This window comes from Pinus tabuliformis, chromosome 8 (genome assembly GCF_031772625.1).
Source record: "Pinus tabuliformis cultivar Carrire ecotype Pingquan chromosome 8, CPIR1, whole genome shotgun sequence".
Lineage (NCBI taxonomy): Eukaryota > Viridiplantae > Streptophyta > Pinopsida > Pinales > Pinaceae > Pinus > Pinus tabuliformis.
The window spans coordinates 99,376,622-99,390,007 of NC_142294.1; positions in this window are offsets into that span (position 1 = coordinate 99,376,622).

A 13,386-nucleotide genomic window follows, 5' to 3' on the forward strand; every position below is an offset into this window, starting at 1 on the left:
CAATCATACAAAAACCATTAATTTAAAAAATACAAGACCTTTCAGCCTCATTTGATGCTTCAGTCATCAATTCTTATGGCTTCTCTGAATCATTCATATGATCCAACTCCTCTGGCTCTTCATCACTTTCAAAAAGTAATGGTCCACGTTCCAGTTCACATATCGAAACTTCAACATCTTCTTCAGCATCTCCCTTTTGCTGTAGCTCAACTCTTTTGAGCTTCTTTGTCTTCAATTTGGTATCTATAATTTGTTTAAGTTCCCTTAGCTCCTTTATTATCTGCATATTCACCTGTTGATTCCTCATCTCTTGTAGCCTCTGCCACTTTACTTTCTTTCTCATGACATAACCATATTTCTGGTCCATCTCATTTCTCTGTAACATTTCCATTAATACTTCAAGATGAACTGCTATCTCAGCCTTCTCCCTCTCATATTCTTCTTTACTTAATTGCCTCTGTATGCCATTTGCCTTCGCATCTCTTTTCTTCTATCCTTGACTGTGGTTTATTTCAGAACCTCTGTTATGACTGTCACTAGTCATCATCCTCTTTATCTCTATGAGTTCCTCACTCACTCACTCACTATGAGTTCCACTAAAGCCTCTACAATAGCAATTCTACCCTGCTGCCACTTACCTCACTAAGCTCTCCTCTGTACTTGATCTTTTGGCAAGCAATTGGTTCTCTATCTCTAGAACCTCCTTTGAGCAATTCTCTTTGCTCCTTCTAGGCTTCAACTCATCTATACTTTCCAAGAACACAATTGTCCTCTTTATCCAATCTCTGCTAGAATTCCTCAAGGTTCTGCCACATTTCTTCTTTCACTTAGAAACTCTTACCATTTTCCTTTACTCCCTTAGAAATTCTAGTCACATCCGTTGTGGAATTGCCTTCAAGATCTCTGTTTAATCTTGTCCTCCCATTCACTTGCACTTTTGAATAGATTGTCCTTTCCACTAGCCTTCAACTATATCTTCAAACTCTGTTACTTCAAGAGCTTACAAAGTCCTTCTTACAGTTTAACTACTATAATCCTGCTCTAAGTATCATTCATTCAATATCTGCTAATTATTAGACAAATTTGCATACCTTCACCTACCTTCAAGATCTCACCAATTCTGCAAATTTGTTTCAGCATATCTTCATGCTTCCACTACATAAATTCTCAATATTCAGCTACTATCTATCAGATTTAGAATCTGATTCTTTCTTCCAATCTTTGATCTTTATATTGGTAAAGTTTAACTATCGGCAACAATTTCTCCTTTGCTGAGTTTTTTTCCCACTCAAAAATCCTTAACAGTTTCCTTCATTACTGCTTCTTAAGGCTTGATCTTCTTTTGTTGAGATACTTCATTAGCTACAACTATCAATCTTCAATCTATTTCTTTATCCAGCAAAACTCAAATCAGAGTTAAATAAAACAATACCTACATGGTTTCTCAAGCAATATCCATCCACTCTTCACATCTGAGTGAATCTCCCTTCTTCAAAAAATTGATTTAGATTCTTTATGTTTCTGCAGTCTCTTCTTAATTCTTACTCACCTGCCTCTAAGAACTTAACTGTTCTTCTCCAATTTCAATTTCAAACATTTCACAATTCCAATTATACAGATTCATTGGCCATAAATCACTTGCTCTACTTTTCTCAAAATCTGAAAATTTTATCAAAATGCAGAAATATCAAGATTAGTATTCCTCTTACCAATCTCCCAGATTTACTGTAGTTGCTTAACTGTCAGATTAGAATCTGATCTCCCTTGCCTGCATACACATCTTTCCAAATATTTCTGTTCTAAATTCTTCCGAAGAAACTTTCACACATAATTTATTTGTTCTACTCTTATACCAAATGACGTAGGGTTACCCCTGCTTTACCCATAGTATCCATATAGACCTATGAATAAACCATTTTCTGCCCAGGAATTTATATGACCTTTCAGTCAAAGGTTCATTATAAATAACAATGGGTTAAGGCACCCTTAATTAGAATTCATGTGGAATGATTTATTTAATAACGACATAGTGTAGCCCTTCCAATCCTTTCTATCGGGACTCAACACATCCTCATAAACCTTTATTAATTCCTATGGCCGCACATATATCCAAACCCCATTTTATAACTTTGGGTTATAATTGGAAAACCATTAAAACCCTTCTATCGGCACTTTAATCCATTATAATTCTCCTATAAGAGAATACACATAAAAACATGCATAACATACCTTTTTCCACCTTTCCTCAGCCTTTGCACATTTCCCAAGAATTGCCTTTATTGCAATCTCTCATCATGGTTTACCATGGTCATACCACATATATGCTCTTATCATCCCTTCGACTTCGATATGCGACTATCAAAAGCGTTTAAATAACGCTTAAGCCTTAAAAGACTTGGGCACAACACTTTAACAGAATAAAAGGAAATACACGAAATCCTGCTCCGAAACACATAAGCGGATGTCGAAATCTATACACCCACATTCATATTATCATTGGGTATGTCCTCCATATTAAACCTTCCGTTGCGCTACTCCTCAGCCTCCTCCGATCGTCGATCAACAACTTGCATGACGATCCTCCACCATTGATCTAACATACTTGATCCGACGGTTGTTAGAGATTTCAGGCGAACAACAAACATGGGGATTAACCGCCCGATAAAGCGGTTTCCTCTCTCCACCATTGTGCCATGTGTCCTATGTTGAATGGAATTGGGTGACTAGTCCTTTTTACCACTTATGGTTTTGGGGCCGCCAAAATACCACTTCCTGTTGTGAAACCACTTCTTCGCTAGATATCTTCTATGCTCTTCCACCATGCGATGGCCGTTGATCTATGAGGTCCAACGGTTGCTGTGCATTGACACTTTACTCCTCTGCTATTTTGTTTGCCTATTATTTTAGGTTATTTCTTCAACGTTTCTGTGGTTCCGGGTTTCTTCAAGGTTCTGATCCCTTGGTTGTTTTACTGCGCACTTCCTCCTGCACTTTGGCTTTGATCTTTCTAATGGATTAAACGATTCATTATGATCCTCCTCTTCACATATTTCTCTTTGTAATCGCCGAACTTCACCTACAACTCTCTGTTACACAGAATATGCGAATTCATTCATTCATCATTTAGTATTTGATAACACACTTATACAAATTGGAATTTGAATCTCTGTTCATATATATATATATATATATATATATATATATATATATATATATATATATAGATATATATATATATATATATATATATATATATATATATATATATATATATATATATAGATATAGATATAGATATAGATATAGATATATATATATATATATATATATATATATATATATATATATATATATATATATATATATATCAACAAACAATTACATAATGAGACTCTTTGTCTCTCCTTGGCCTAATCTTCTAATTAATGGCCTCTGTTACATCATCTGCCCGTAGGCTTACAAACACCTCTATCTATCTAATTATTTAACTCTCTATCTCTGTCTCTACCCTTTGTCTATACCTTTTAGGTTTACATTTATACAAAAAGGGATTCTAAAACCAATTCCTAGTTTAGATCCATAAGCTTCTCAACAAAATCCTAAAATCTCTTTCTCATCCCTAAGGATTCTCTCAAATCCACAAAATCATGAACTAACTCCTAATCTAGATTTTACAATCAATTCTCAAATCCCTCAGTTCTCTCAACTATCCTAAATCTCTCATATTCTCCTACATTTGAGAATATTTACAATTATGCCTCACCATATTCAATTAAATCCTATTCTAGCTTCTCTCATTAAAATCACTCAAAACTCTTAGTAATTACATTAATTCAATACTTAGGAAACCAAATTCCTTGAAACACAAGACCCCCTATGTCTACTAGAATACAATAATGATGTTTAACTGAATTCTTCTGCATCACTTTTTATCCTTGCTAACCTGCTACTTGAAGTAAGGTACAAATGGAAGCAAACTAAATAACAACCAATCTAATCTACATTACTTGTAATGGAAATACATCCAAAACAACTTAAAAATGAAGCTATGGAACTACACTAAACATACATGTACAAAAAAGGAGGAGCCTTGGCTACTAGGGTTGGGCCCTAACCCAAGAGCTTCAGCCCTTTGAGTTAACTCAGTGTTGGCTCAAAACAAAACTCATTCTTATTACCAAAACAACAAATTACATCAATAGAACTTTCACAAGTATTGCAACTCGAAAATAGCTTAGAGTTTTACAATAAAAATCTGAATCCTACTGAGGTCCTAGGCCTCTCTACTTATACAACTAAAGTCCCCAACAACTTCCTTAAAATTAGGGAGGCTCAGCTCCCAAACTTGAGATAAACTGGTGCTTTGTCTCTCACTTGCTCGGTTGCCTTCTAATCCTCATGATTTGGTTGTTTTCACTCCAAGCTGATGTGATGAATGGAGGAATATTCGAATGGAGGAGTAGTAAATGAGGAGGATTCACCTCCTACAATCCCTCTCCCTTGTCCCATTCGAGTTTTGACCTTAGTCTTTGCCAAAATTCCTTGATTTTCTCCTTTAATCCTACATTCAATGCATATTAGTCCACTAAGCATAATATCCAACTCTAACTCACCTCATAAACAAAATATAATCAAAAACATGTAATAAGTTATGAGAAAAGTTGGTTTGACTAATCTAAGAGGTGAATTAAAGCCCATATAATTACCCAATGATGAGTCTCATCAACCTAACACAATCTCCCTTGTGCAATATTCCAAGCATGAATGTGGGATCTCATGGGATAAACCAAAACAAAACCAACCAGGGCATCCATAGGCTAAACCACCTCAACCATCAAACACAGTGATTTCACCTAAACTAATCCAGAAATAACCAAACCAACACAAGCTTGGATGCCTCATAATTTCTTGACCATACCTAGAGGAATTTTCTTGTCTCCACACACCTATCAAAGGCTTCATAGAGAAAACCATCTCCATCACCAACCCTTGGGATTTTCCTGAGACAACCTCACCAGGGTGAGGATCCAAAATATTATGGCAATCGAAGTTTCAACAATGAATGAATCCCATCACACCATGGATATCCAAAAAATGGAAAGGCAGGGTTGTAACCATTGTCAATCCAATAAAATCCCTTGCCAATGACAATAAAGTAATCATGTAAACCAAATGCATGCACCGTGCATGCAAATCCTAGCAAGGAAATCACACATGCAACCGATTATTTACAAAGTATTCCTTTTGTACCTACTCTTACAATCTTCTCCTTACACTCCCTTGCTTTTGCTTGTCCTTTTCTTTCTTTATCCCTTACTTCTTCTCTCGCTCTTGGAGTTAATTTCTTCCTTAGAAAAACTAAAGATGTCCAAAGCTGAAATTGATCAATAGTTAATCTAAAAGTTGTCAATTGTTTCTCAGATTCCTTTTTATCATTAATGTTTGGTGTCTCTTCCTTATTTTACTCTTTTCTTCATTTTCCTTTATTTTCTCTCTAATTTCCCTTACATGCACATTCTTGTCTCTTCATCCTCCTTTCCTTCTATTTTCCTTTATTCTTGAATTAATTGTTGTTTATTTTCCTTTGTCTTTTTCCAAGAACAATGCCAATTTCCATAGTCATTAATTAACCACAAGTGATACCAACTTTAATATATTCCTTCCATTGAGCTTGGAATATGTGTCCCATGACCTTGGTCTTGTTTCCTTTATAATGTCCTTCCAATTACATGGAGAATCAACTTGGGGTTGTTACACACCCCTTATACTATGCCATTTTGGGGCACAGACCTTTGTCGAAATGAGACTCCAAAAAATAATCCAAAATCCCCACAGCGAATATAGTTGTCATGCTTTAGTTTAATTGGTATAATAAGGATACCATGGCCATTAGACATGACCTAAGCACATGAAAATATTATCTAGTATACATATTGTATAAAATCTCTGATAGGTTAACCTGATAATGCAATATAAATCAAAGCAGAATACTATAACCTACTTCTACTATGAATTTGTGGAAGCTTAAAGATCGAGCTGAACAATATAACCAGAAGAAGAAGAATCAATGGCACAATACACATGAAAATACTTTGGGGAAAGTATCAGATAAAAACCCCACACTATTGTATTATCATACATGGTGGAAATACATAGGAATTATACAAAGCCTTAGCTCTCACAGCTAGCCAACTCTCAATACAATCCTCACAGATGCTCACAGGAAATCTTGGCTTCTCTCCAGCCTTCCTCTCTGCCCTCCAAGCTCCTATTTCCTTGTGCTGTTCCTTGTGGATGATTAGCCTATTACTAAGTGGAAAATCAAGCCTTCAAAACTGTGCAATCCTCAAGGATGAATCCTTAACTGCATGCATGAGTTTTCTCCATGAGAAAACACATGCAACTAATAGTACATTGTCCTTGAACATTAATATCAACTGGGTCTTTCTCAGAATAGACATGCATGAGTTTCTGATAAGAGAATCTTCAATTAACTGGAGTAGCACTAGTTGAGTGCATTAATGCATCAACTGACTGTTAACTCACTATTAGTTCCTCAAACAGTTTGGAACTAATTTAACTGGACTTAACTCAGTAAACTAAGTTAACTAATTACAACTCAAATATAACTCAATCTTATCTCCTTAATTTAAGGGATAACTCTTGCATGACTTTAGAAAGACTTCTAACTTCAATTTCTCCAGCTAATTAATTTAAAAGAAATTTATTAATTATTTCCAAGTAGATGTTAAGACTAAATTCGATTTTAATTCACAATTTAATTCAAGGACAAATTAAATTGGAATATTCTTGTTTCCATATTTCAACACTCCCTCTCAACAACAAAGGGATTATCTTCCACCCCGATCCTGTCTCTATGGAACTCGAATTTACACTTTGATAATGCCTTTGTCAAAATGTCAGCATCTTGCTCCTCTGTCGAAATATATTGTAGCAACATGATCCTCCTTGCTACATAGTCTCTGAGATGATGATACCGGATGTCGATGTGCTTGGACCTATCATGAAATACTAGATTCTTAGAGAGTTTGATACAACTTTTATTATCACAATAGATGACAGTTGGATCCATCCTTTGATCAGACAAACCAACTAGGATTTTCCGCATCTAGATGGCCTCACATGTTGCCTGACTTGCAGCCATGTATTTTGCATCTACCAAGCTGAGTGCAATGGACTTCTATTTTCTACTGTACCAAGAAACCGCCGCTCACCCAAGGTTGAAAATTCCTCCTAATGTGCTCTTCCGATTTGATGGACTCCCTACCCAATCTACATCAATGAAGCCCTATAGCTTCACTCCCTCTGTCCATCTATACCATAATCCATACTGAGATGTGCCTCTGAGGTATCTCAATACATGCTTTGCCACCTTCCAAAACATCTTGGTAGGCTCAACCATCACTTGACTCAACTGGTTCACCACATAGCATAAATCTGGTCATGTGTTCATTAAGTACATCAGTGAACCAACAAGCTGCCTGTACAAAATAGCCTCTACCACTTCTATTGAAGTAGTAACCTCCTTCCTCCAGTTACCTACTAGAGGAGTCTGCATGGGCTTGCACTGTTGGGTTGTGTTATATTATTTTCACGGCTAGCCCACGTAGTTAACCGGGGGGTTAGAGAGAGGGCAAAGCCCCCCTCATTGCACTGATTATGTAGTTGGGGGGGGGGGTGTCACAGGGGGTTTGAGGCATACCCATAACCCCACATTATGGGGTCTGGGGCAGCGCCCCAGAAAATTTTGGTTTTGGACTCTATATTAGGATGGGCGGACCCACCTATGGTTTTGTGCATGATTTTCACACATGTTTTTGGACGCGATGGTTTTCGGTCCATGGTATTGGATGCTTCAGCCTATATAAATATGTATTATAACATTGAAAGGAACATAATGGAAATCAAGTTGGTAGTCCCGATTTTGGGATCCAGGGGAAAATCTTTGTGTATATGTGTTTTATGTTTTATTCTCTCGCATTGTTTATTTTCTGTGTTTTAGAATTCATATGCAGGTAATTTATGTATGGGGTTGAAACCTACATTTGGTCTCAGAGCAGTTTTGGCTTCAAGGGGACACCTTTGTTGCTGAGGGGTTTCGCTCGGGCCTGTGGTAGACCCTGTTCAGAGGGAGATCTGCGAGATCTTTTCTGGTGGTGAAAGAAGATGGCGAGCAGTGGAAAGATAGAGATTGAGAAATTTAATGATCAGAGTTTTGAGTTGTGGAAACTCAAGATGGAGGATCTGTTGGTGGATAAAGATCAGTGGATCATGGTAGATCTAGGCACTAAACCAACGGGAGTGTTCGATGAAGAATGGAGGAAGTTGGATCAGAAAGAAAAGAGAACAATATGATTGTGTGTCTCAGATTCAGTATTGCTGAATGTATCAGGGGAAGCTACGGTGAAGGCTTTGTGGGACAAGTTAGGGACTTTGTACCAATCTAAGTCTCTAGTGAATAAACTGTTCCTGTGGAGAAAAGCTGTATAACCTGAGGATGAAAGATGGAGACTCGGTGACAAAGCATCTAAATGCATTTAATACTGTGGTAAGTCAGTTAGCATCTGTTGATATTAAAATTTTAGATGAAGATAAGTGCATCAGTTTGTTGTGTTCTCTACCAGATTCATGGGATAGTCTGGTTATTGCAATAGGTATCAATGCAACTGCCTTGCAGTTTGATGAAATAGTCTCATCCTTGTTGGCAGAGGAGATGAGACAGAAAAATATGGAGAGCCAGAATGGTGATGCCTTGTCTATACTAGGACGGTCCCAGAACAGAAACAAAAATAATTCATCGAGTGGGAGATATAAATCTAGAGGGAGATATAAATCTCCAGGAAAACCTGTAAAGGTGGTGTGCTAGAAATGAGAAAAGGAAGAGCACTACAAAAGGGACTGTAGATCTAAATCTCCTGATAAAGGAAAGGGATTTGATGATGCTCCTTCTGCAGAGGCGAAAACCACCTCAGATGAAGGTGGGGATGTGTACTTGGCTTCTTCAAGTACACATGTAGATCATGAGGCATGGTTGATTGACTTAGGTGCATCTTTTCACTTCACTCCCCATAGAGAGTGATTCTATGAGTATGAGAAATACGATGGTGGTGATGCCTTCTTGGGGGATGACAGGAAGGCTAGAATCATTGTTCGTGGAAAATTAAAGTTGAAGATGCAAGGTGGAAGGGTTAGAACACTTCTGGGTGTTCTGCATATTCCTGCAATAGCCAAAAATCTGATTTCTGTTAACAAGTTGGATGATGTAGGTGTAAAAACAGTGTTTGAGAAGGATACCTGCAAAATTGTTCAGGGAGCACTGGTATTGATGAGGGGAGTTCGAATTGGAACTTTGTACAAGCTGCAAGGTAGCACTATTATTGATGGGTGCAACAGTTTTGTGGTTCCTGAAAGTGGAGCAAAAAATCTAGTGGTCTCTGGAGAGAAGACCATGTTGTGGCATCAAAGGCTTGGACATATTGGACAGAAAGGCCTTCAAATACTTCATGGTAAAGGTATGGTAGAAGGTATGAGTAATAGCTCTATGGATTTTGATTTCTGTGAAAATTGTGTATATGGGAAGCAGAATCGGGTGAGTTTCCCCTCTGGTAGTAAGAGGCGAAACAGATATTAGAACTTGTGCACAGTGATGTGTTTGGACCTGTGAAGGTTCCATCACTGGGTAAGTCTGTGTACTATGTATCATTTATAGATGAATTCTCAAGGAATACATGGATATATTTCCTTAAGAAGAAATCCAAAGCCTTTGACAAGTTTAAAGAATTTAAGGCTCTCGTGGAAAATCCAACAGAGAAGAAGATAAAGGTGTTGAGGACAGATAATGCTGGAGAGTTTTGCAGCAAGGAATTTGAAGAATTTTGTAAGAAGTGTGGTATAGCACGACAGAAGACTACTCCATATACACCTCAGCAAAATGGAGTTGCAGAAAGAATGAATAAGACGTTGATGAAAAGGGCAAGAAGCATGCTCAGTGGTGTCGAGTTAGGACAAGAATTCTAGGCAGAGGCAGTGGATACTGCATGTTACCTGCTCAACAGGTCACCTTCATCAGCATTGGAGGATAAGACTCCACAAGAGGTATGGACTGGTAAGAAACCCTCTCTTTCACATCTGAGGGTATTTGGATGTGATGCATATTTACATGTTCCAAAGGAGAAAAGAACCAAGTTGGATGGTAAATCTGAAAAGTGCAACTTTATTGGGTATAAGGATGGTTTAAAGGGTTATAAGCTTTGGAACCTAGTCACACAGAAGGTTGTGTACAACCGAGATGTGGTGTTCAAAGAGGTAAAAGATGTTACTAAACATGAAGTCCAACCTAAGGAACCTGAGAAGACAGAGTTTGAGCTTAAGGAAGAAGAATTAGACTCTACAGCAGAGGAGGAATCAAAAGATGAAGAGCCACAAACTCCAGGTGTAAGAAGATCAGTTCGAGAAAGAAGGTAGCCAGAAAGGTATAGTCCATCTACTTTCTATTCAAATTTTTCTTTATCTATTACTAACCATGATCCCTGAACTGTGAAGGAAGCAGTAGATTCAGAGGATGGCAAACTTTGGAAAGAGGCCATGGTTGATGAAATGGCATCTTTGCACAAAAATGAGGCTTGGGATCTAGTGGAGTTGCCGACTGGAAGGAAACCCTTTGGGAGCAAATGGGTGTTCAACAAAAAGACAAATGCAGAAGGAAAGGTGGAGAAATACAAAGTTTGGTTGGTAGAAAAAGGTTATTCCCAGGTGCCGGAAATAGATTTTGGTGATATTTTTTCTCCTGTTGCCAAGGTAACTTCTATTATGTTACATTTATCTGTTGTTGTTGCTTTTGATTTTGAGGTAGAACAGATGGATGTGAATATATCATTTCTTCACGGGGATCTAGAAGAGTAAATATACATGAAGCAACCTGAAGGCTTTGCGGTGAAGGGTAAGAAAGAACTAGTATGCAAGTTAAAGAAGTCTCTGTATGGGTTAAAATAGTCACCAAGGATGTGGTATCAGAAATTTGATCCATTTATACGGGGACTTGACTTCACCAAAAGCAAAGCAGATCACTGTGAGTATTTTAAATTAATTGGTGACCATGTTATTTATCTGGTCTTGTATATGGATGATATGTTGCTAGTTGGAAATGACAAAGAAATTATCTAGGATTTGAAGACCCAATTGTCCTCCAAATTCGACATGAAATATCTTGGTGCTGCAAACTATATTTTGGGCATGGAAATTAAAAGAGATCGGGCAAAGAGGAAGCTCTGGTTAAACCGGACGAAGTATGTTGAGAAAATACTACAAAGGTTTAATATGTAGGATAGTAAACCAATGAAGGTTCCTATTCATGTAGGTGTGAGGTTATCTACTGAACAGTGTCCCAAGACACAAGAAGAGGAAGAGGACATGTCCCATGTTCCATATGCAAGTGCAATCGGTAGCCTGATGTATGCAATGGTTTGTACTAGACCAGAAATTGCACATGCAATGGGAGTATTGAGCAGGTTTATGTCAAAACTAGGGAAGGAGCACTGGACAACAGTGAAGCGGGTTTTCAGGTATTTGTGTGGAACTAGTTATTATGGTTTTTGCTACCAAGGAAGACCAAGATTAGGTAGTGTTTTGGATATCTGTGGCTTTTTTGATGCAGACTGGGCTGGAGATTTGGATCAGAGAAGATCTACAAGTGGGTATGTGTTTAACCTATTTGGAGGTGCAGTCAATTGGATGAGTAAGAAACAATCTATAGTGGCACTATCAACTACAGAGGTAGAATACATGGAAGCCACTCATGCAAGCAAGGAAGCAGTTTGGTTGCAGAGATTGTGTTCAAGTATGGGGTTAGTATAGGGAGCTATAAGGAGAAACTATCACAGCCAAAGTGCAATTTTCCTAGAAAAGAACCCCGCATATCATTCAAAGACAAAGCACATTGATGTTCAGTATCACTTTGTGAGGGATATGATAGAAGACAAAAAGGTGTTGCTGGTAAAGGTGGACACTTTGAAGAATACTGCAGATGCATTGACAAAATCCATGAGCTCTGAGAAGTTCTCTTGGTGTAGAGAGACAATGGGCGTTTCAGGGCTGGAAAAATGATTAAGCTCTCTTGTGGCCCCAGTGGAAAGAAAACAACAGGTGGGATAATGTTTGGTTGTGTTATATTCTTTCCACGACTAGCCCATGTAGTTAACTGGGGGGTTAGAGGGGGGGTGGAGCCCCCCTTCGTTGCACCGATTGTGTAGCGAGGGGGGGGTCACAGGGGGTTTGAGGTGTACCCGTAACCCCACTTTATGGGGTCTGGGGCAGCGCCCCAGAAAATTTTGGGTTTGGACTCTATGTACGATGGGCAGACCCACCTATGGTTTTGTGCATGATTTTCGCACATGTTTTTTGGATGCGATAGTTTTCGGTCCATGGTATTGGATGCTTCGGCATGTATAAATATGTATTATAACATTGAAAGGAACATAATGAAAAATCAAGCTGGTAGTCCCGGTTTTAGGATCCAAGGGAAAATCTCTGTGTATATGTGTTTTATGTTTTATGCTCTCGCATTGTTTATTTTCTATGTTTTAGAATTCGTATGCAGGTAATTTCTGTACGGGGTTAAAACCTACATGCACTTCTCCATGTGGAATCTCCTAAGTATCTTGTTGGCATACTTTCCCTGAGACACAAACAAGTCCCCATCCTTCTGCCACACTTCCATGCTAAGGAAGTAATGTGTGAGACCCATGTCTTACATCTCAAATTCTCTTGCAAGGTCCTCCTTGCAAGACATGATCAACTGATCATCACCAATCAATATGAGATCATCAACATAAAGTATGATAATCAACAACTTACCTTTCAACACAATGTGGTACAGGTTCGCATCCGCTTCACTCTTTGTGAAACCCAACCCGGTGAAGTAGTTGTCTATCCTGGTGTACCAAACATGAGGTGCTTGCTTCAGCTCGTACAACGCTCTCTTGAGTCGGAACACATGTGACTCATGATTAGAGGTCTCAAAACCTTTCGGCTGCTCTATGTGCACCTCTTCCTCAATCTGGCCATTGAGGAATGTAGCCTTCATATCCATCTGATGGATTTTCCAACTCATCTGTGCTGATAGTGCCAACATAGATCTAATAGATGAGTACCTTGCGACAGGAGCAAAAGTCTCATCATAGTCAATCCCCTCGACCTGTGAAAAGCCACAGGCAACAAATCTTGCCTTATGCTTCTCCACACTACCATCAATAGCTTGCTTTACCTTGTAAAGCCAATGGGAACTCACAACTAAATTGTTCTTCAATCTCGGAACCATGTACCAAACACTGTTACAAACTATGAAGTCATACTTCTCTGCCATAGCAT